The sequence below is a fragment of the Sarcophilus harrisii genome, chromosome 1, assembly GCF_902635505.1.
Source record: "Sarcophilus harrisii chromosome 1, mSarHar1.11, whole genome shotgun sequence".
Lineage (NCBI taxonomy): Eukaryota > Metazoa > Chordata > Mammalia > Dasyuromorphia > Dasyuridae > Sarcophilus > Sarcophilus harrisii.
Window position 1 is genome coordinate 406,738,834 of NC_045426.1, and position 25,047 is coordinate 406,763,880.

The 25,047-nt window shown below is 34.6% G+C and overlaps 1 long non-coding RNA gene across 1 annotated transcript in view; it reads left to right on the plus strand.

Annotated features, from left to right (window-relative positions):
- LOC116421271 overlaps positions 1–24,726 on the plus strand; it is a 67,367-nt gene extending 42,641 nt beyond the window's left edge. The window contains exons 2-3 of the long non-coding RNA XR_004231575.1: positions 23,583–23,798; positions 24,523–24,726. This is a non-coding gene — a long non-coding RNA (uncharacterized LOC116421271). The remainder of the gene's footprint in view (positions 1–23,582; positions 23,799–24,522) is intronic.
- The last annotated feature ends 321 nt before the right edge of the window (positions 24,727–25,047 follow it).

Genomic DNA, 25,047 nt, shown 5'->3' on the forward strand with positions numbered 1-25,047 from the left:
GCAGACTTAAATATAGAGTCAAAGTGGAAGTAAAGATTTTCATTAAAGAATTGTATGATAAAAAAAAGAAGATGAGTCAAGTGATGAGAGCAAGAGATGAGAGGTGATTGACCAAAGTATTTCACTGCTACCTTTGTAATGTCAGGAGATGGTGAAGAAGACTTCTAGCACATTTGATGGATCCCATGTGCTGAAAGATATTGATGATAGCCAGATAGACTGGGAATGCATGAATGGGATCTTATTTGAATCATTTAAGGAACTTCAGAATCAAAGAGTTCCCACATCAATCTGAATACTAATCATAGTGTTTGGTGTTTTCTGTTTACTCATATTTCTTCAGTTTCTATTTTTTGTTTTTTGTTTTTGGTGCTGTAATTTCCAAAGGACTTTCCTGGTCTGGGCAGTACTGGTGGTTTCTTACTTGTTCATCTGAATTTATATTAACTGCTGAAGGGATACCTGGTCTAGTATTTGTAATTTTTGTTTGTCTTTTTGTATAGGAAAGGCTGGATTGATCAATAATCTTGGGCTAGAGCTCAAAAATATTTCTATTGGCATTTCTCTTGTTTGCTTTGCTTATTAACTGAGGTTTATTCACTTATTTGGAGACATGTCTATGGACTTTATCTCTGCCTCATCCTACTGGATATTTTCTTATAGATTATTGGGCATCTGTCTCCACTACTTTGCTTCTGTCCAGGTGATGTTGTTGTTGTTGTTGTTGTTGTTGTTGTTGTTGTTGTTTTTTGGTGATACCTCTCTTGGCAGATAAATATTCAGGTAAGTATATTTTCCCCAGTTCTTTTTAGATGCTCTTCACACCTGACTTCTACACTTTGACAAACTCAAAGGTGATGTTCTTCACACCTGTCATATTTCTATTTTGGGGATTCTTAACTTTTTTTTTTTGAGGTATATGTTGAAATACATGTATCAAATATACACACATGTATATTCCTAGAACCTAAATAATTAAACTTTTCTTAAATCCTAACCCAGAAATTAAAAATCTGTTTTCCAGTACTACTTTTAAAAATAAGATGTAATTTTCTGAAACCCCCCACTAACAGTAGATGAATTCACCAATTTTACCTCAAAGGTTTCCAGTTCTTGCCCAGGGCTTTAAAATCCTTATAAAATGCTCTTAAATTTCCTTCTCTTGGAATTATTTGTTTTCACATGAATCTTGAGAAGTGGATTATAGGTGTTAAATCTATAAAGTCTCAGGAGGCTCTCTTTCACATCCTGGATTCACAACTCCAGTAGAAAGAATAACTTTTGATTGTTTATGTACTGTTAGCATATAGCTTCACCAGCAGGGAGCTGCCAATGATTAGGACTCATTTATTCTTCCTGTTATAATTGTTAAATAAAGTGTGTCTTGTAGAAATCTATAGATTCCTATCACCATTCCAATGAACTTGAATCCAGTTTCATTCTTTGTGGAGAAAGTCCTTGGTCCAATTACATGACTTCAAAAATTCAGTGATTCTTCTATTCTTCTAGTTCAATTCATTTGAATCAACTTTTGTTAAGATTTCCTGCTAAGCATGGAAAAACAAAAAATGAAACCCTTCCTTATGTGTATCCCATTTTCCTATTCCTCTAACCTTCTGTCACATTCAAGTTCTTTCTCAGATTTGTTTTTCCTTTATTTTCATATTTGTAAATTTTCTTCCATTCTTTTAAGAAATATTTCTTTCTGAATTATAAGACAGAATAATGAATGCGTATTCCTTAAACCTTTTCACCTTCTTTTTGGCAGAAATGAGAACATACATTTTGTAAACATGCAGAGTTTTTACTTGGCACTGGAAAACATAAACATAACCCTGTCTCTGAAGTTTGCTAAAACAGTCACCTCTTGTTTCATATTTGCTTAAAATTAGCAAAAATTAGCAAAAAAAAATGCATTTTTCTCATTAGTCTGACTGGTAACTCTTGAGAGGAATAAGGCTAAGGGATATTGGCAATGGGGATTCTTTTTAAAAATTTTCAATAGTATTTTATTTTTCTAAATACATGTAAAGATAGTTTTCAAGATTCATTTTTGTAAGAGTCCGTGTCCCCAATTTTTCTCTTTCCCTTCCTTATCTCTCCCTTCCTCATTCTTCCTTCCTCAAGACAGCAAGCAATAATGAGGTCTTAAATGAGACAGTTCCATAAATTACTCCAATGTAAGTTTTAAATAACTATAGAGTATCATTACTTTGGAATTACAGATCAATGTAATGTAATAGATTCAATGTAATATTGTAGAGCAGTGGTGTCAAACTCAAATATAAATAAGAGCCACTAAAATATACATAACGTTCCCTGAGATCTACATATTGAAAACTACATATTAACAATTATGTTCTATTATATTTTTATTTTTTTGTCAAATATTTCCGTTACATTTTAATCTGGTTTATGCCAATTGCAGACAATTCCATTTTTGATATCTCTGTTGTAGACCAAGGGATGAATAAGTTACAATCTGCATCAATAAAAGGAATACTCCTATCATTGAGATTGCAGCTATATTGAAATACTTAAGTATTATAATAATATAATATTTTGATATTCTAAGTGCTTCAGTGTTATATATCTCCTTCAACTATATCAAGCAATTTAATAAAAACAAAACAAATCTACAAGCCTGATATTTTTAAAAGGCAATTAAAAAGGACTTGATTTCTTAAACCTAAGAAGGATAAAATTCCTGTCCATTGGTTAAAACAAAGGAGTATCCTTTACTGTGTTGGCTTAAAATAGCTTTTATTTAATTTAGACTTCAATTTCTCCTGCAGTAAATTTGGGATTAAATTTGCATTTTCCCCTGAAAGCATTTCAAAAAAGTCTTCTCTTACTTGCCACTCCCCAAAACACTTTTTATCCTGGGCCCTCCTTTATGTATCCCTAAGCACTTCTGTGGCTGCCTAGAGAATATTTTATACTATACTAAAGAACTGGTAGAAGGATTCTTTGTGGAAAGCCAGGTTTGCAATTCATATGCTCTATAATTCAGCCTCATCAGTACATTAGGGAAATAAAACTGTCAGCAAGATCATCTTTGAACACAAAAAGCAATGAGATGGTTAGAAACTCGAAGGAATGCCCAGGGGCTGAAAACATCGTGCTAGCATTAATTAACTGGGAGAGGGCAATGACTGGTACTGTAGAAGTGAACATTCTTATTATGAATGTTAATTTTTTTATGTGAATGGAGGGCAAAATTCTGGACCTGTTGTTTCATAATTAATTTTCATGCAAGTTCTGTATGCCCTATACTTTCCCTAAAGGTAAGCTATAGAATCGATTTGTTTGACTTTTGATTTTTTTCCCCCTAGTGTCTCCTGACTGTAGCTATGCAGTCTTTTTTCTGGCCTGACTACTGCCTCATGGTTTCTTTATGTTATATTGTGGAGACAGTATGTAATGTTTGTGGGAAATGAACTTATGAATATTAGAAGCCAGTTTTTTTGGAAAACAAGATAATTGAAAGAATTTCAGGAAATTGATTTCAATAAATAGAAATCAAAAGTAGAGCCAAAAGTAGATCAGTGTAATATTCACTAGAAAGTAAACTCTATGAAGGCAGGACCTTTCTTTCTTTCTTTCTTTCTTTCTTCTTTTTTTTTTTACTAGCACAAAGCATTGTACAGTGCTTAGTGAGTTGTACTGAATTTCCTTTTATTAAAGAATTGGTTATTATATGTTATGCTTATTGCCTAAGTGAGGAAATTACATTCATTTTTGTAAAACTAGATTTTGGAAAATAAATTCTAGCAGGATAAAATTTTATACTTTACATGAAATTGTTTACTTATAAATTTTTAGTTTAAGTCTGTTCATGTAACTTGCCCTGTAGATTCAGTGTGGGAAATGACTTTAGAAATCATCTAATCCAATCCTTTTATTTTATCAGTGAGGAAATGGAGGTTCAGAGAAATGATTTTTACTGGCTAGTAAATGTCAGAACTAGGAAAAGAAACCAGATTGTTGGATAGTTGGTCCAGTTCTTTTTTTTAAAACCACATCATGCTGTCTCATAACAGACAAATCAATCTATGGGAGTACCTAGGGCTAAGATGTTGATACTTAATCCCAAACTTGAGAAACCTGGATCATAAAAAACTTTTCTCACTGTAACCAGATTTTCAGGTAAGAACTGAACTGTCAGCCTTCATCATAAGCAACAACATTGCTCAATCAAGTGAAAGTGCTCATTGTCAAAGAGAAACAAAGCTTTCCTTAGATATAGGGCATCTTTTAAAAATGATGGTAGATTTTTCTGAATGATAGCCTGCCAAATAAAGGAGGTATGGAGAGTATAAGGCAGTAGAAAATTATTACTAAAGCTATCATACTTTCCCAACGTATTTCTGAATGTGAATTTCCACAAGGTTCACTATGCCTCTCGTACTTTTTCCCATTTTATTACAAATTACTTTATTACAAAATATTCATTAATTTCTAAGACAATATGCAAAAAAAGATGATAGATGCTGAAAGATGAAGAAGATTGTTTCTCTTTCTTTAAGGAAGTCTTTTCTATACATCCATTCAACGGATCTATCATTTCATCATTGTGATAATCCCTTTAAACCCTAATTGCATGGTTAGCTCCCAAACTATCCTGGAAGACCTATCCATTGCCTTCCAATTATATCCTCTGTAGAAGATCCATCCAACATATTAGGAATCTTTCTTTAAGATTTTTAGCATTACAAGGGTTCAAATACAGGACTTAAGCTATATACATATTATTCCTTACTTTTTCTACATGCTTATTTATCTCTTTTCTGATCCAGATCCACCAGGATTTTTAAAAATACTTCAGTTTAATTATATTCATCAAACACTGATCAAGTGAAGGGATGACTAAAAGAAATAGCATCTATTGCTTGCTTACTATGTGCTGGGCACTCTAGTAAGGTCTCTGGATTTAGAAAATAAATATTCTTCACCCACTTGGCTTTTCCTCTGTGCATTGTTAGTATAAATTCTTTAGGGTCATTATAATCCTCAGTCATTGAGGAAGCTACATATATATTCTGGGGTTTAATTAGCTAGCACAGTATTAGTTATCTGAATGATTTTGCCATCTATAAAGAATACTTCTTCCATTTGTTTTTATGTTGCATAGCATCCATGATAGAAGCATCTACTTTTTCTTTCTTTCTTTCTATTTTTTTTTTGCTGAGGCAATTGGGGTTAAGTGACTTGCCCAAAGTCACACAGCTAGGAAGTGTTAATTGTAAAGACCGAGTTAGCACCCTGGATACCTTAGAATCAACTGGAGTCAGGATATGCAAAAGTTCTTGGTCTTTAGGGGTAGAAGTGAATTGGATGGATGCAGGATCTCCACAACCTCCTTTTTCCTTGTCTACTGCCAAAGTGACTCTGTCTTGTCTTATTCCACCCCCTCATTCTTCCCACAATTCTCTGTATACACAAAAGATTGAACCAGCACAGAATAGTGGGAAGGGCCATTTTCCAAGCATATGATAATAGAGTATTGTCCAATCAGTAATTAGCCTTAAGTCTTCGGTTGTCCAACCTTAGTGCATCAACTCAGAGTTTCAACCCTTTACATCAAGTGTCTGAGACCAGATTTGAACTCAGTTCCTCCTGACTTCAGGGCTAATGCTCTATCCACTGCTCCACCTAGCTGCCCAGAAGCATCCACTTTTGAAAAGCAACCATCTGTTGTCCCTATTTTGCATGAGACTGATAATCCAGGGACCAAAAGAGAAACAAATTTCTTTCTGAGATTGAATCTATCAAGGAGTCTTGTATGATCTTAACCTATACCATGAGAGACACTATGTTGGAAGGGAACCTTTGAGGTTGCATTTTTCTCTTCTGAATCAAATGTACTTTTTAGTCAATCAATAATAAAGAAAATATGATCTTAAATGTTCTATATATTTTAACCAATTATGTTGCTATAAAGATGTCTACTATAATATATCTTTTACATAAAATCTTCTTGTTTCTTATATTTCCATCTAGGATATCCCTGATACATTATTCTCATAAGGATTTTATAGAGATGAGGAAGTAAGTTGTGGAGCACTGGTTATTGACAATCTCTTGGTCACTTTTTTCTTTCTTTCTTTTTTTTGTGTTGTTGACAATCCCATTTCTCTCCCTTTTCCCTAGCACTCACAACCTTCCCTAATTTCAGTAATTTTGAGAGTCAGTCCTCCAGCATGGGTTTTCTATATGTATATTTGATCTTATCCAGTTATTCTTCATGTGGTCAAAAATGTGTGAACAAGTGAAAAGTTAACTAACAGTAGAAGATAAAACTGTTTAATACAACAATTTAAGGAATAAAATAGAGCAATCCATGATTAATAGTCAAATGACTGTATCAGATAAGCAGTAATGTATGAGTTCAGAGGAAGGTAATACCTATGAACTAAGATTAGAGAGGGCTAATAAAAAGATTTTAATTATTTCTTTGATGGGGTGGGGAGGATTGTAGGTAAGAAGGCATTGTAGCAGGAAGAAAGGGAATTAAAAAAAACTATGGGTATGATGCATGTGGGGAATAAAGAATACATTCTTTTAGCTAGAATAGAGGTTTTAGCAAGTTTAGTCAGGCTTTCATTCAATAAGCATTTATTAAGTCATTTATTATGTGCCAAGAACTGTATTAAGTGCTCTTAGAGCTATAAAGAAAAGCAAAGGGCAGTCTTTGCTCTTAAGAGCTCACAGTCCAATAGGAGAGACAACATGAAAACAACTATGTACAAACAAGATATAAACAAGATAAATGGAATTTAATCAGTACTGTGAAAGCACAAACTAGCATTAGGAAGAGCAGGAAAGGCTTCCTCAGAGAAGGTGGGATTTTAGTTGGGATGTAAAGGAAGTCAGGGAAGCCAGGAAAAGAAGATAAAGAGGGAGAGTGTTCCAGGCATAGGGAAGTCAATGACAAGGTTTAGAATCGGAAGATGAAATATCTTGTTTGAGAAATGGTATGGAGGTCAGTGTCACTGGATCACAGAGAACATGATGGACTGGGTGATGTAAAGTATGAAAAGATTATGAAGACAGGAGAGGCCTTTGAATGCCCAGCAGAAGATTTCATATTTCATGCTGGAGCAATAAAGGAGCCACTGAAATTTATTGAATAGGTGTGATGTGATTGATCTTCTCTTTAGGAAGATACTTGGATAGCTGAGTAAAGAATAAATTGGATTGTGGAGAGACTTGAGACAGGCAGATGAATCAGCAAGATAATGTAATAGTCTAAATATATTTGAACTAGTTTTTATATTGTTTTCCTCTTCCGTTGTCATCTATAACACTCTTTATAAGACCATAGGTCCACATGTTACCCATTGTATAGGTTTACAGTCACTATGAAAAAATCAAGTTTATCATTAGAAGGTCTATAAAGCATATGGTAGTTTGAATTGGTTGAAACACCACATGAATAGCAGGGTGATATAGCAGCTCATAATAACAATGGTAAAAGCTAGCATTTACTTTTTATTCATAGATCCTTAAAAAAGGCATTTCCAGCAAGATGAATTCTGTATTTATTTATGTTTTTAAAAGCTGCTTACTTTAGACTCTGGTCTCTTTAGATCCATGGGGAGATTCTTTTTAGATTTGATTTCTGCTGTTTCTTCCAGTACCCTTTATTCCATTAAAAAAAATTTTGCTTGGGCCAAAGGCTGGCACACATTTTTATGGTGTTAAAAGATTCACTGAAAAATCTAGCATTGTCACAGGTAATTTATTTTTGTCAAATAAAAAAAAAATGAGCAATTAGGAGAATAATGAACCACTCTCATCTTTGTCACATTTCTCACTGGAGACATCAAAGCCTTTTAAAATTTATTTTATTGTGATTTTAGCAATTTATTAATTGGATTATGTGAAAAAAATGTTTATCCAGTTGGGAAAACTTCAAAAGGGAAATTGCCTGTGAAGTAATTGAGGTAAGCATAAGTAGAAGAATTCTTGAGAACTAAGTTGTTCTGTTCTCTCATTTACCACCACTTCCTTTTGAGAAGGTTGATGGGGAAGACAGGAAGAGAGAGAGGAAGTGAGGGAGAGGGAGAAGAAAGAAAAGAGAGGGATGAGGCAAAAAAGAGAGAAAAGAGGAATTATTTGAGAAGAGTGAGATAAGTATAGAGGTAATCAGAGAGACAGGGACAGAGAACAGAGAAAAGAGACAAGTATACTTTGTGCCTACAGGGGACTCTGGGTTTGCTTAGAGGGGAAGTCTGACCTGGGGGGAATCAGAGGCTCCCTTTGGCTCTGCCCACCTCTCCTCCCCATCAGAATAACTCCAAGAAAATTTCTTTTCTTTTCTTTTCTTTTTTTTTTTAAAGAAAATTTCTAAAATAAAGTTTGGGTGAGATTTGTGTCTCAGAAAAGGTACTTGTATCTTATATGCATATTACATATATATTTAATACAAAAATATGTATACATAATTAGGTATGTGAGACAGTATTTTTAACTCAACAGAAAATACATGATGCAAAGGTACACATGAACATATACAGAAAATATAAAATACTCAAGTGGTCCATTATATTGTTTTCCCTGATAAGGTTAAAGACCCTTTGTGGGGGCTGCAAAAGAGATGTTTCAAATTCACCCCTAACATTTACTGTTCCTTATCCAGGAACTCCTGGAAACTTCCATTTTTCAAGATACTCATGACAAATTGTGCTCAGAGTAGGAAATAGAAAGGCAGAAAAAGACATTAGAAATGGGAAGCCTGGGGATTTTCCATTTCAGTCTGTATGCAAGGACATGCCTCTTACAGCCTTATGTTTCTACTACTATAAGACATAATTTTCTACTGAGAATAGAGAAGAGAAATTCTTTCCTCCTCCTGAACTACTGCTTTCTCCCTGGATTTATAAGAGAGAGGAGGCAAAAATAGATGGACAAACTATTTCTCCAAAGATCTCTAGTAGGCCATAGAAAAGTGTGTCTGTTTGGGCATCTGCCTACCAATCATTAATAGACAGTTCAAGAGACCAGGTAAGGAGAACTCACCTTTCCTCCCCATTAAATAAATCCTACGTCCCTTATGAAGGAGTTAAATGTACATCTCTAGTTCCAAGGGACAACTCCAGTCCAACAAAGGTCCTTGCCCTGTAGTCTCATCAAATGGACTGGGCAATCATCCAAATCAGTTCCTTGGTCACCACTTCTATGAAAGGAAGGAAAGAAGAAAGAAGAAAGAATCTTTCTTAGTGAAGCTGTTAGCCTCAGCTGAACCTTCTGACTGTCAGACATGTTGACAGAAGTAATGAACTGATGTTAGCAAAGTTGCCTTCATTTAAATTCCTTTTAGGTCTGTGCTGGCTGGGTCTCTGCTTCTGCAGTCTGTGGATCATATCTTCTGTCATTTTCTTTAAGGAATGAATAAGATGGATGTGTTCGGGAATGTGTGGGGTAGGTTAGAGAAGTCAATAAATCACAACCAACTGCTGCTTCCCTAGAGAAATACAAAAAAATAGTGTGGTATGATATGGTCACAGTCAGAAGAAAAGTACATTCTTGATTGATTGACTATCTCTGAATCTCTCTCTACTTCTCTTACTCTTCTCAAATACCAGTCTCTCCTCTTCCTCCCCTTTTTGTTTCTTTCCTTTCTTCTCTCTCTTCATTTTCTCTTTTTTGTCCTGTCTTCCCCAATTCCATTCTCAAAGGAAAGTTGTGATTGATTGTATGAGCTAGTGTTAAATGTCCAGGTAATGGAGATGGTAATAAGGAATGGATCTATGGTTTTTCATTAGTTTAGGAAACTCTCAGTGAGAAATAAGCTTCTACCAAGGTAGGTTGGCTCCTGAATCAGAGGCAGGACCTGCTGGATTTACTGGGTTTTCTTAGCTTTGAGGATGGCTTCTGCATGTTACTATATACAATAATTATTTAAATATATTGTCAGGACATTTGATTTTATAGGTTTAGGGATTTCCCTCTACTATTAAAGATTTGTTACTGTTCTTCAACCTATTTAGTTTTAGTGAGTTGCCTCCAGCATCAAGTGATGAATGATTTATATAAAATCACACAACGAGTATGTGATATTTCAAACAAGATTGCTTTTGACTCTTAAGGTTGGCCCTCTTTCCATTAAGCCATGAAGCCTCCTGATATGCTGATAAAAATAATATTAATAACAGATGATGACATATGCCTACTGTTTTAAGATTTACCAATCACTTTTTCAGACACTATCTCATTAAATGACATGATTTTCAAGGTCTCTTCCAACTCTGGCTGTCTATAATTCTTTGATTCTAGTGGGAAATTAATTGGGACAGGTGAAATAAAACTAGATTGTAGAAAGCTTTGAATTCCAGGTAAAGAAATTTGAAGGAAATCTCTTGCCCTTAATTTCCTCATGTGTAAAAAATGAGGTGGTTGGACAAGGGATCTTCTGAGGACCAATCCAACCATAAATCTATAATTCTATGTACTATGGGATTATTGTGGTTCTGGACAAAGTGAATGTCCTCAAAGGGATAACTTTTTTATCACTACCCTGGTGTCATTGAAGTATGTCTGTAGCCACAGGGCTCTAACTCTTCAATGTGCTGAATGCTCATTGCCTCCTGGGCAGGACCTGGTCAGTTTGCATTCAGCTGGAAGCATATACAAGGGCAGAGGTTAAATGAATCTGGTCAGATTACTAGGTTCACTCCTACATTCTTATTGTGGATTCCCGATTCCTTTGTCTTGATTTACCAGACCACCTGACATCTGCTTTCTCTATCACCAAGACTTGATTATCTCTTCTTACTCCGTGTTGACCTCCTGCTTGCCACGTATTTGTCTTGCTCCTGGGACATTGATACTTTACTCTCTTTACCTTTGCTTTTATCTTGTCAATTCTGGTGCTAGACTTCTGCCCAATCTCATTCCAGGCTTCCACCTGACTGCCACACCAGAGTCTATTTCCAGTTATTCCAAATGTAATAGAGAAGGAGTGCTCGGTTGTAATGAAAACAGCATCGTTTGACAGCCAATTACATTGATTGAATACCTATTGTGTGCTGAAAATTGTTTGATAAGAGACAAAAGAAAGATTGAGAAAGAACCTGTCCCCAGAGGACATATGAGAAATGACTGAAGACACTTGGAGTACAATGTACTAAGAAGCACCAATCAGTATCATAAATAGAATATAAAAAAATTTGAAGGTCACAGTGCTAGGAAGACAGTGGAAAGGAAGAATGGAAATTTGCACAATTGAGGGACAATATCCCTCATAGATGGAAGAAGCTTTGCTAATTGAGAAAGGGTAAAATTTTTTTGTGTGCTACTAAGTTTTCAAAACCATGTGTAAATTATTTTTCTTTTCTAAAGTCAAAAAGCTGTAGTGTAGATGTTGAGTTATTACCATGAATATCAATTAGTGATTATCTTTAGCAGCATGATTAATGCAGAATCTTCTACAAAAACTTCCTTAGATGTCTCTTCATGGTGCAGGAACTGACTGGGTAGTGTGTGCTGGAAGTGGGTGGGCTTTGAAAGGCCCTATAGAGCTTGAATAAGACTTTAAGGGCTGTTTAGGATCATACTATTGTGTCAATAGTCTGAAGATCAGAACAACTAAGTCTGGAGAGAAGACTGACTATCAGATGACATTCGCTCATGATGAAATGGCCTGCTGAGATTCAGGGCCCTCTCCATATGAAAGGGTGCACCCACATGAAATAAATAACATAAATTCTTGAAGAAATCAAAGAATCAATGTAAAAAACTCCAATACAGCTTTATTTATTTATTTAATTTTGTCTGAACCTGCGGTTTTATTGTAGTTGAATAGGAAACTTTTGAGATCTCACTACCTCATGCTTGGAACATTGTAATAATCCTTCTGACTTAGTCTCCCATCTTCAAGAATCTTCCTATTCCAATCCATCCTTGATTCAGCTCAAATTAATTTTCTTAAAGAGCAAATCTGACAGATCATTTCTTCTTTCCTTCCTTCCTTCTTTCCTTCCTTCCTTCCTTCCTTCCTTCCTTCCTTCCATTCCTTCCCTCCATTCCTTCCTCCCCCATCCCCCTTTTTTCTTTCTTGACAATCAAGGTTAAGTGACTTGTCCAGGGTCACACAATGAAAAACTATCAAATGACTGAAGCTGACTTTGAACTCAAGTTTTCCTGATTCTAAGGCTAGTGCTCTATGCAATTTGCCAACTGGCTTGACCCATCACTCCCCTTTTTAATAAATTCCAGCAGCTCTCGATCCCCTCCCAGATCAAATATATACTCCTCTTTTTAACATTCAAAATCCTTCATAACCTGACCCCTTTCTATTTTTTCACTCTTATACTTTATTCCTTTCCATATACTCTTCAATTCAATGATACTATCCTCCTCAAAGAAGAAAAGCTATTCTATCTCCAGATTTCAGACCTTTCTTTTTTCTTTTTCTTTTTTTTTAAATTTATTTTATGGAAAAAAAAAACAGAATAGAAAAAAAAGAACAACAGAATAGGAAAACAAAACAGAACATTGTCAAGTGTCTAGCAGAACATCAGGGAAGATTGAAATACATAACAATAAATTACCAGTTCAAGAAAGGATATATATAAGAGTAGAAAATTTATATTCACGAATATCTATCTTTTTTCTTTTTTACTTCTTTGTGAGTTAGTCTTTTGTTCTCTGCAGCATACTTTTTTACTTTATTATTTTTTTCCCTTTTCATCCTCCCCATGTACCTATGCACAGATATATGCTATACACATTCTCACTCACCCACAGACCTACTCACACATATACACATCTATATATACATGCATAAAACATGCATTCATATTTACATATACTCAGATACATACATGTACATCCAATCACATGAAAACATGCATTCAAAACATCAATATAGCTGACTTATGATAAATAATATAGATTTCTCTTTTAATTGAATCTTTGTTTGACTTATCTCTTCTTTTCTATTCCTGTTAACTCTTCTATTATAAATCTGCTTCTTAACTTACCTTGCTATTACTTAACCTTCTCCCTAGATATCCCTCCCCTATCTCCTTCCTCCACTCTTTGCCTTCTCCTCTGCCAAACCTCCCCTCTAATTTCTCTATAGATTTTGGTGGGTGCTATACCCTTCGTGTTATATAAGTAGTGTTGCCTATTTAACTTCTTTGCGATGTGAGTAGGTTTGCAGAACTTTGAGTCTTCCTTCCCGCACTAATGCCTCTGTCTCTATTCTTCTTCTGCACTTCATTTGTATAGCATAATTATTATTTTTACCTTTTACCTTTTCTGTTTTGTTTTTTTTTTTTAGAGTCAACTCAACTCTGCCCCAATTTTTCTTTTGAGTTTCCCAATTACTGATGTCAATCTTAAAACACATGGTACACAATTTCTATGTAAAAAACATAAATAATTTATTTATGTTAAGTTCCTTGAAATTAATCTTTGATATTGGCTTTTATATGTTACATTTTCTATTGAGTTGCAGTTTGATTGAGAAAAAGTTCGTTGATTGTCTATTTTTTAATTCAATATTATGGATAGTTTTGCTGGATATGATATTTTTGGCCACAGGCCTAGTTCTTTTGATGACTCTATACCTTTTTTACTCAAGCCTGGAATGCTCTCCCTCCTCACTTTTATCTGTTGGCTTTCCATCAAATCCCAGCTAAAAATCCTGCCTTTTTCAGGAAGCTTTTCCTGATTCTTCTTGTTGCTCATTACTGCCTACTCTCTATTGATTAACTCCCATTTATCCTGAATATCTCTTGTTTGTACAGAGTTATTTTCATTTTGTCTCCCTCATTAAACTCAGGGATTATCTTTTGCTTTCTTTGTACCCCCAGGGCTTGGTATTTAAAAAATGTTTATTGAGGAACACAGAGGAAGAAATAATGGCAGAGCAAGGCTAAGTGATTTGCCTAGACTCAATAGCCATTATCTGTCAGAAGCAATCTTCTTGGTTCTGAGGAAGCTGGGAAGTCCACTGGATGGAATGCTGGGCCTGGAATTAGGAAGATCTGAGTTCAGATTTATCTTTAGATATTTTCTAGCCATGTGATCATAGATAATTCACTTAACCTCTGTCTGTCTCTATTATTCTAACTATAAAATGGGGACAACAAAAGCACCTCCCTTCAAGAGTTGCTATGAAGATAAAATGAGATGATTTTTCTAAAGGCACTTACCACAGTGTCTGGTACATAGTAGGTGCTTAACAAATGCTTGTTCCCTTCCATTTATTCCCTGCCCTCCTGAAGTTTGATCTCCACCCACTAAATCAATGGTGTCAAACTCAAAATAGAAATGGATCCCTTCAGGGCAGCCTATTTACTTAGAAAAATCACAGCTTATCTATGTTGTGTTATATTTTTATTTTGGTAAATACTTCCCCAATTGCATTTTCATCTGGTTTAGCCCTTTGGGAATTTTACTTATTTACATGAGCTGAGAGCTTGATGTCTCAGCTAAACACGCTATTTCTTGCTTCGGAACTTTAATTACTTCAAAAGATTCATGATTTCATTAGTCTGGATACTGTCTTCATTGACACAGCTCATATTCTTTCCTGCCTCAGTAGATATTTTCAGGAGATGCTGTGGCCAACAGAATTTATTACACTTGGCTAAAGTGGTCCATCAAACGGTATAACATAGAGCCAGTACTGGAAGCCTACACAGCTTGTTTGGATCTATTTGAGTTCCTTTTATACTAGTCTGACTTTAAGAAATCAGGGATCCCTCCACATGCTATTATTAGGCCTCAGAAAATGACTTTATTGGAGGATCATAGAATAACAAAAGAGCTGGAATAGATAGAATGCAGGTTTATATAGTATTGCCTACTTTGTCTTTTTAGGATGTAAGCTCCTTGACAACAGGCCCCGTTTCTAATTTGCATCATGTCTAACATGCCAAGAGAATTCCTCAGTGCATGTCTACTTATAATAACATTTGACAAATCTTCTTGAAGGATAATGTGAAAAAGCAAGGGGCTGATATGACTTTGTTTTCAGGAAAGTAGAGACAAAATGAACAATTAAGAAATTAATACTTCAAGGCAGCAGCATTATCTGAGTTGCTTGTCAAAAGAAGGAGGATATGTATGTGGGTGTGTTTGTATTCTGTAATGACAGCTTGAAATTCTGGAGTCTTTTTTTCTTTTTTCTTTTGGTTAATCATTGCAGATGTCTCAAAGTAATAATAAAAAGCCAAGTCTTCTCCTAGGTTAAGCAGGACTGACCTTATCCCTAAGAAGAGAAGAATATAATGATTTGACTTCAGGTACCAATTGATGAAAAATTCCTTCCTTTCTTATCCCTTGATAATGCTTGACATTCATTTAACCTGGATAATCTCTTTTATTCTTAGAGAAAGAGTTTTGGCAATTTCCTTGCTGCTGTTGCTGCTGGATCTACTAATAATGATAACTGACACTGATGTAATGCTTTAAAGTTTGGAAATAATAGTAATAAAATAGCATTTGATTTGCAAAGTTCTTTGCACATATCTCATTTGATCTTTTCCACATTCCTAATAAGGTAGGTGCTATTATTATCCTCACTTTTCAGATAAGGAAACTGAGATAAAGTAAGTGATTGCTTAGGATCACACAGCTAATATATGTTTGAGTTTAGGTTTGAACTCAGGTGTTCTTGACTCCAAGTTCACATTATTTGCCAGTAAATTATATTTAGGTATATTAGATTTAAGTATATTATATCATTTGGGTTTCACACAAGCATATGAAATCTATATTGTAGGTATCATATGACATCTGCCCCATTTTACTAATATCATTTGGGTTTCACACAAGCATATGAAATCTATATTGTAGGTATCATATGACATCTGCCCCATTTTACTAATAAGGAACTGAGGTTTAGATTAAGAGACTTGTTTATAATCATATAATGAAGAAGTACCAGAGGCAGGATTTGAATCCAGGATATTCCTAACTATTGCTAAGACTCTAGCTACTATAGAATGCTAACTTTGAAAATATGAGAGGCCTTAGGGGCACAGCTTTGCTCAAGAAACACTAACACATGCTACAGAAGTCAGAAGAGCAGGAGTTTTAGGGTTTGAAATGACCTTACAAATAATAAGCTTCAAGAATCAGAAACTCAAAGTGTTAAACAAAAATATTAAAAAATTGTTTTACATGTAACAGGGAAAATAAATATTAACTAATCAGAAAAGAAATAATAACCTTTTCATTTTGTAAAGGGGAAGAGCAAGGATTTGACTTCAAGTTCTCTTTTCAGGATCTTGCCTTTCAAAGAAATAATTGACTTAAATTCATGCTTAACATCATGGAATGTTATGAGAATTGAAAGAATATGTCAAGGGAGTTGGCATCTAGAATTACAACTGAGGAAACTGAGGTTCATAAAAATGAGTGATTTGCCTAAAGTCAACACAGGGAGTAAGTAGCAGAGTGAATCCAGGTTTTTATCAGATCCAAACAAAGAAAGGAACATATTTTCATAAAGTGGAGATGTGGTGTTGGGGGTATTGAGGGATGGAAAGCTTGAACGTTTGGTACTGATGAAGTCATATTCAGAATTAGGAAAAGGGCTGAAAAAGTAGTAATTTAGGGATATCAATGACAAAATTCACCTATATACTTTTTTTCCTTTTTTTTTTTTTTGGGTGGGAGAGATGATTTGGATTAAATGATTTGCCCAGCTAGTGTCTGAGGTCACATTTGAATTCATGTCTGCACGACTCCAGGGCCTGTGCTCTATACATTGTGCCATCTATCTCCCCTATATTTCTTGTAATTTCTTCTGAGTTAGTGACAGTGAGGACATGGGGTCTAAGAGAAAGAGTTAATGGATTGGGAGTAAAGAGCAATGGATTCTAGTCCTGGCTCTGCCATTAATTAGCTGCATGAAATTGGGCAAGTCATTTAACTCCTCTCTTCCCTTTCTGTCTTGACTATATTTCGGTACCCTCTTTCCTAGTACTTTTCCTTTGTCTCTCCTTTCCTCTGATTACAGTATTTCTTTTATTATCATTATTTGTGTTGATAATTTTTTCTTTCTACTCTTTCCTAGTACTTTCCCCTGGTCTCTCCTTTCCTCTAATTACAGTATTTCTTTTATTATCATTATTTGTGTTGATAATTTTTTCTTCCTTTCTCCCCATTGTACACTCTTAAGTTCTAAACTTTATAATCTAGTATGGTGCCATTCCCATAGAAGTTAAGAATATTTTTTGAATTTAATTAAGTCTCTTAAAAATTTGATGATTTTATGAATTTGGTGTACTAAAGTAAAATGGGGTAGGCATTAGAATTTGTCAATTGTTCATTTAGGGGAAAAAGAACTTTTTACTTTTCTTTCACTCATATGGGCCACAGTACTTTCCTGAAGAATTCTTTGATTCTCTCAAGTTAGAGTCCTTTTGACTGGCACATTAATAGTTAAGCCTTTTCCCTTAAATTCATTATGGAACAAAGGGAAATTCAACATTCCTTTCCTGATATGGTATCTTTCATCACAGGTTTATCTCCTTCAAATGACAGCATTTGGGTAAATTTCAAATCAGATAAGGCTCATTATTTATTTTAAGTCCCTTTTAGTAGGTAGCCAATAAAAGGTTGCTGGATAATAAACATATCATTGAAGTTTCCTAGAAAGGGGCCTCTGATCTCAGTTGCAAAACTCAATGGATTACCTCTGCTCTAGTAGCTTTGTGACTATGTCATTAGCCATAAACTCCCTTGTTTAAAGATATTTCAAAGAAGTATAAATGTTTCTTGGTCTAAAGGCATTCATCTTTGCAGTGGATGTGGGAGTATGGTAGGAAAAAGTTGAACAAAAATCTGAACTCTCAATGGAATTGCATCTTGTTTCATTCAACTGATTCCCTCCTCATCATTGATGGTGGAGAAGATAAAAGTGTTGTAGTTCCTAAAGCTGTTTGAATATTTAGCATTCTTGAGCATTTAGGTATGTGAATCTGTGACAAGTTTAGCAACTGGAGATGGTCAGTCACAGTGACTCAATGAATTTAAAGAAGAAACAAATTATATATCTTTATACTCTAGTGTACATTTTTTAATGTGAACAGTTTTACATTTTTTCAAATTACATTGAAACGCCTTGAAACTAACCTCCTCCTCCCACTTCCATGATGATCCTGATAGTTATTTGAAAGCTGCCTTGGGTTTGTACATACTAAAAAAGCAGAATTCAAGCTCTGCTAGGATTTGCAAAGCTGGAAAGTCTTCCAATATAGGCTCGGAAATGGACTGTCTCTGACAAAACAAAGCTAGTTGAATTAAAAGAAGTTCATCACCAAGGAATTGGTCATCAAGTGATGAATTCTTTAGTCATAGAAACTCATAAAATGAGTTGTAGAGGAACTACCATCAATCAGTGAACAAAATGGCAACACAGTGGACATTACAAATCTTTGGATCCTTTGATTATGCTTTTATGAACTGGTCTGGGAATCTAATCATCATTACACTATTGTTTCTGAAGGCAAATCCATCTTGATTATAAAAGGTACCTGTGGAATAAAATCCATTCTTAAACTTAGTATTGTTGCATATGATGAGTTTGGTACCAGAGAAGGAAAGATATAGTGTCAATTACTTGCTTAAGTTGAAAATTAAAAAAAAAATATTTCACTACAGATGATTTAAAGAGCATACTTGAATCTCTTCTTAGAAAAAGGCTATTAACTTCTTTCAGAACTTTAGAGTATTACAGTTTCTCATGGAAAATCAAATATTAATCAAACATTGGAGGAAGATCTTGACTTCTATGCCATCATAATCTGTATTAAGGACATACATTTTAATTAGTTTAAAACTTTTTTTTTTATAAGGGAAGAAAAACATTTTAAAATGGAAACAAAGGAGCAACTGTGGAATGTTTTGCTTTGTTGAGAGAAAAACAAAGTCTGTATTTATTGATTTATAATTTTTTTTTGGAAAGAGAGAGAAGAGAAAATCCTTGACATTGAAGCACCTAGGATCTAGTTAGGAAGATAGGAAAAAAAAAATATGTATATGATTAAAGACAATTGGTGATAGCGTAAGCAAAGGATTAACCAATTAAATGGTATACGTTCCTTATCTACAGCTGGACTATAATTATCAAAAGTAAAAATATAAAATGTTAGCAGACATCAAATATTGGATCATAGGTTTAGGCTAAAAAGGATGTTGGGAGTAATCTAGGTGACCTTTCTTCTTTATAGATGAAGAAATTGAGAATCAGAGATAGTAAGTGATTTACTTAAAGTCACATAGCTAGGGATTGAGTCAGGATTTTAACTGAAGTATGGCTCAAAGATATTGAGTTATGTCTTCATAAGTTTTAGGACAGAGCTCTATGCACTATGTTGTGCTGCCTCTCCTCATGATATAAATATTAGAGAAGTGCAAGTAAAATAAAGTATTAGATGAGTTCTTAGTATGGGAAGTCATTAATGACCGGGAGAGATCTGTTTAAGATTTATGGGGGGAAGTGTCCTTGATTTGCACTTTTTTGTCATTGGAGAAATATGAATGTGTTAGGAAAGTTTTAGGAATAGATTTATTTGTTTCTAGTTAGGTATAGAAAAGCATGAGAGAGGAGAAAGGATGGTTTCTGGAGTAAGGTCAGGTAGGGAGGAGAAGGGCATGGTTTCAAGAATGCAGGAGTTAGTCTTACTGAATGGTAGGTTTATTTCTGTGATCAGAGAGGAGGAGAAAAGAATGGCTCATGATATTAAGGATTCTGAGAAAAAAAAAAGAATTAACATAAACATTGTGATGTAGTGAAGGGTACTGTATCTGAGGTGAGACAACTTGGATCTGGGTATCAACTGCCATGAACTGTCTGTGTGACACCTGGAAAGTCACATAATCTCACTGGGCCTTCAAATTGAGATTCTCCCTTGGAAATTCTTTTCTCCCAAATCCTCTCAATTCAACTCCATTCCTCTTTCTCTTTTGTTCTATTTTTAGAGGAAAGATAATGCACTTTGCAATGCCAATCCTTCTAATTGCATCCTTGATCCCATCTCCTTCTGACTTTTCTTGGATTTCACCTCTTTAGTCAATTCTACTCTCTTTTCTCTCTCTCCTTATCCACTAGTCTCTTCTTCACTTTTCAGATATAGAGATCTCTATTCTTTATCATTTATTCAATATTTTTGCTCCCCCAAAGTGTTATTTAACATGTCATTTGTCTTTTGCATTCAAATTAATAAAAGAAGTCTACAGGCATATCTCAAAGATATTGAGAGTTCAGTCCCATGTAATAAAGCAAGTCACATAAATTCTTTGGTTTCTCAGTGTATATAAGTTATTTTTACACTATACTGTAGTCTATTAAGTGTGTAATAGTATTATGTATATGAAAACCCCAATGTACATACCTTAATTAAAAAATTCTTTATTGATTAAAAATGCTAACTATCATCTGAGTCTTCAGTGAGTCATAATCTTTTAGCTGGTGGAAGGTCTTACCTGAATTTTGATGGTTATTGATTGGTGGTGGTTGTCGAAAATTGAGATGGCTTTGGTTGTTTCTTAAAATAAGACAACAATGAAATCTGCCACATTGATTAACTCTTTCTTTCACAATTTAGGCCATGTTAGGGCTATTAATTGACCTAATTTCAGTCCTATTGTGTTTCAAGGAATAAGTAGATCTGAGGAGAGGGAGAAAAAATGTGAACCACAAGTTAGTAGAGCAGTCATAGCACCCAACATTTATCTATCAACTTTGTTCTTCTATATGGGTGTGCTTTATGGCACCCCCAAAGCAATTATAAAAATGACATCAAAATCACTTATCACAGGTCTTGATAGCATAGTAGAAAAAAGCTTGAATTACTGCCAAGAGTTACAAAAATGTGACACACATTTACATTGTGAGTACATACTGTTAGACTTGCTTGATGCAGGGTTGCCATGAATGTTTAATTTATAAAAAGCATAAAGTGAAGCACAATAAAATAAGGTACACCCAAAGATTCTTTGCCCCTACTTTTTCATTCCCTATTTTCTTATGAATCTCTTGCAATTCAGTTTCTGACATTGCTCAAATAAAATGACTCTCCAGTGCGACTAATAATTTCTCTTTTAAAAGAGATTACTAATTAGTTTATTACAAATATTAATCATTTTTGAACATCAAACTCCAGAGGAGCAATTGGGTCTTTAAATATACACAAATACTTTGTTAAATGAATTTATCCTTATACCAGATAGAACTAATCAGTTAAAAAACAAAAGAATAATTAAGAACTGTTAGCTACTTATTAACTGGGAAATCACATACAAACCAACAAGTACTGGAAGGGAGGGCCGCTGGAGGAAAAACAAAACAAAAATGCTCATCATTTAAGGTACTAATAGCTATAAACTATTTAAATGTTGACCAGTTAAACTTAGGTCTTAAAACCCAAGCTGAAGGTGTAGTTTAATCTTGGTGGTCAAAACATTTACTTAAGGCAAGAATAGTCAATGCTTATATAGTTGCACAAAGTTTACATTTAATTTTTACAACTTTATGAGATAGATGGTATTTTAATTCCCATTTTACAGATAAAGAGACTGAGGCTGAATGGTTTTAGTGAGCGTCACAAGGTCACATAGCTAGCAAATATCTAAGGCAGGATTTTAACTCAATGGATTCTTCTGAATATAATGATTCTATAGAAACAGCTTGATATTCTTCATATTCAGAAGCCTATCCCTGATTTCTCACACTGGAAATATATTCTGCCTGTGTGGACTCTTTTTCTGATTGATTGATTGATTCTTCCCAGATTTTTCCATTTTAAGAAAATCACTTAGGTCATTTCTTCATTCCTCTTCAGATTCTGTTCTTCACTCTCTGGACTTTCTTTACTGTGCCCCAGGAAGAAGCTTTGTCCCCTTCCTTTTCCCTCCTTCTACCTTCCTTTTATATATTGTCTTCCCTCATAAGCATGTAAGCTTCTTGAGGTCGAGGTCTTTCTGCTTATCTTTCTATTCCCAATGCTTAGCCAATACTTGGCAATAGTTTTTTTTTTTTATTAATGTTTTTTATTTTATAAATATATACACACACATATATGTATATATATGGATAATTTTTCAACAATAACCCTTGCAAAACCTTCTGTTCCAAATTTACCCTCTTCTCCCCCCCTCCTCCAGATGGCAAGTAATCAAATATATGTTAAATATGTTAAAATATATGTTAAAGCCACATGTATACATATTTATACAATTATTGTGCTGCACAAGAAAAATTAAATCAAAAAGGAAAAAAATGAGAAAGAAAACAAAATGCAAGGTAACAATAACAAAAAGAGTGAAAATGCTATGTTGTGATCCACACTCAGTTCCCAAAGTCCTTTCTCTGGGTATAAATGACTCTCTTCATCACAAGACCATTGAAACCGGCCTGAATCATCTCATTGTGGAAAAGATTGGCACATAGTTTTTAATAAACACTTTTTAACTTGACTACTTTGCTTTTCAAACTCTTAAGAGTTCAAAAGAGTTTGCTTTAAAAAAATTCTCCCATAGGTCATTCATTTAATTACTTTCTCTTAATCCAAACCAAACAACACCAACTCCTGCTATTGCATTGCTATCCAGTTAAGTAAATAAGGAAAGATTTTAGTCTTAAACTAGTTTATTGCTGGAGAACTGCATTTTCATACATCCTTTGTTTGGAGTTATTGTTGATGCAGAAAATAGAGAATTTCTATTTTGTTGTATGTACCGAGTATGTTCAACATATAAAGCACTACTGTATCAAGTAAACGTACATCAGGAGAGAAGAGGCATGGGCTCATAGAAGATAACTAAATGGAAATTAAAAAGAAAAAAATTTGTCTTTGAGAGTCTCTTATTTTCTTTTGTAGAGCTTAACCAAAATTTTCTTCATTTATATTATATACTTCCGAATTCCTTCCTGAACTATTCTGCTGTATTTTTCTCTCATTATTTTGTAAATTTCTGCAAAGTAAGGCATTAAAGGGTCATCTGATTTGGGATCATACAACAACACACAACAGCTGGACAAGAGTACTTTGGAGTACTTGTTGGCAAACACTATGACCATAGATTATTAAGACAAATGTTGTCATTATTGTTAATATTTGGATAGTAAATTTTTGTTGCAAATGCAACCTTATATGGCTTGAAGGAATATTCAGTTGAGGAATAAATTATAAAGAAAAATGCTTTATCTTGATAGGCTTCATCATTTGACTCCATTATCATAGATTGCCATTAAAACATGTCATGGTCCAATAGAACTTGCTGAACATTGTGCTGGGGACTTAGGTACCTCTCCAGCTTATATTAAAAAAAAAAAAAAAAGATGAGAAGAAAGTGGGATTGTTTATCATTTCAATTAGAGATGGCAAAGTAAAGTAATTTGGCAAGTCAGTAAAACTGTCATATTTGAGAATGATGAGGGAAAATCTGGGAGGAAAAGAAGAGCTCTACAATGTAGTAGAGACTACCTCCACACAAAAATACTAACTGTAGTCATTTGAAGATCTATATTCTTTCTATTCAATATTTTTTCTTTTCCAAGGTCAATGTAATCTGCTTGTTACATACTCTCTCCTTGTTGCTCTCATCTACAGAAGTTCAGGTCATTGTCTCCTGGAGGGGCCAGCTCAGCTCCTGACACCCATTGATGACAGCCCAGAAGGTAGAAGAAGATACTGTCCTTATAATGCTTCTTTTACTGGTAGTGAGTGCATGTTACCACCACAGACCACCATGTAGTTGCCGAGGATGCTCACTTGTGGAAGACTTGCTACCCAATGACCTTCCTGGCCATGAAGGTTCTGGCAATGGTTAGTAAATGTCATAATTTAAGTAATTACTGAACAAACCATACCTCAATTTGATATCTCTAATTAAATTCTTATTCCTTTCCTTACCTACATCAAAATTAATAAATGTTTATTGATATTTATTGTGACCAAATCTCTAGCACTTAGCATGGTGCCTAGTACAGGGCAGATGCTTAAAAGTTTATTAAATCTTATCTATTGCTTGTATGGGGCATACAATAAGTGTAAGACATGTTCTGTCTTCAAGTTGCTCATAGTTGAAGTTATGGATAAACACTGATACAGAAGAAACAACTGGAGAACAATGAAGCATCAGTCATGTTTCCCAAATCACAAAACTTTATGACTGGTATCCATACTGACCTTCTTGACCTCTTACAGCATCCATACAACATACATTTTAGTACTTGATTTATTTGATCTTAATATCTTCTAATAGTTTTATGTGTGTATGTAAGAATTGGATTCAGAGCTTTCTAAATAGATTGTAAATTCCCTGAAGGCAGGGGGTCATGCTTTTTGAATCCAAGATATTTGTCTTTTGACTCCTATAACACCTGTTATATTATTTGCCTAGTACATTGGATTGAGTCCATTTTCACTTGTAATGAGACCCAACAGAGTTAGATTATTACCTTAAACCACCTTTTCCTGGTACCAATGTTCTATGCATTTCTTTGCCTTTTGATTTTTTGTTGATTTCCTTTTCCTTTTTTCCCTCTAGATTTCATCATCATTTCTACTTGTCGCACTTGTAAGAATGATGTATGGATCAGTTGTTTTGCTGGCAAGGTTGCCTTGGAAACATGGCACTTTACACAGATTTCAGAGTGAATCTTATTAATAAAAAAGCTGTTCTGCACCCTGTTAAAAGGACTAGCATATGAAGGCAGTGTGATTTTTGACATGCATTTTTCCCCCTGTTCTTTGAGTAGGTAATGATCAGGCTGCTAATGAGGTGAATACCACTGGAGCAAAAGCCTTCATAGCAGTGGGGATACCTGAAAGGAAACTGATGGAACAATGTCCATACAGGTATGAAACAGTCCCTTGGAGTCAGTGAGGCCATAAATGAAAAATGTTCTTTGTTTTTTCGCTAGATGTTCTGTGACTGTATTCCCCAACCAGTTAGCAAAATGCCCAGAAGTAGGCATGTTGGCTCCATGTTGAACACCTGGCATCCATTTAGACCCAGCTAGGATCCATTACCTAATCAGCCTTAGGGCAACAGGGAAGCTGTGCTTGGAAG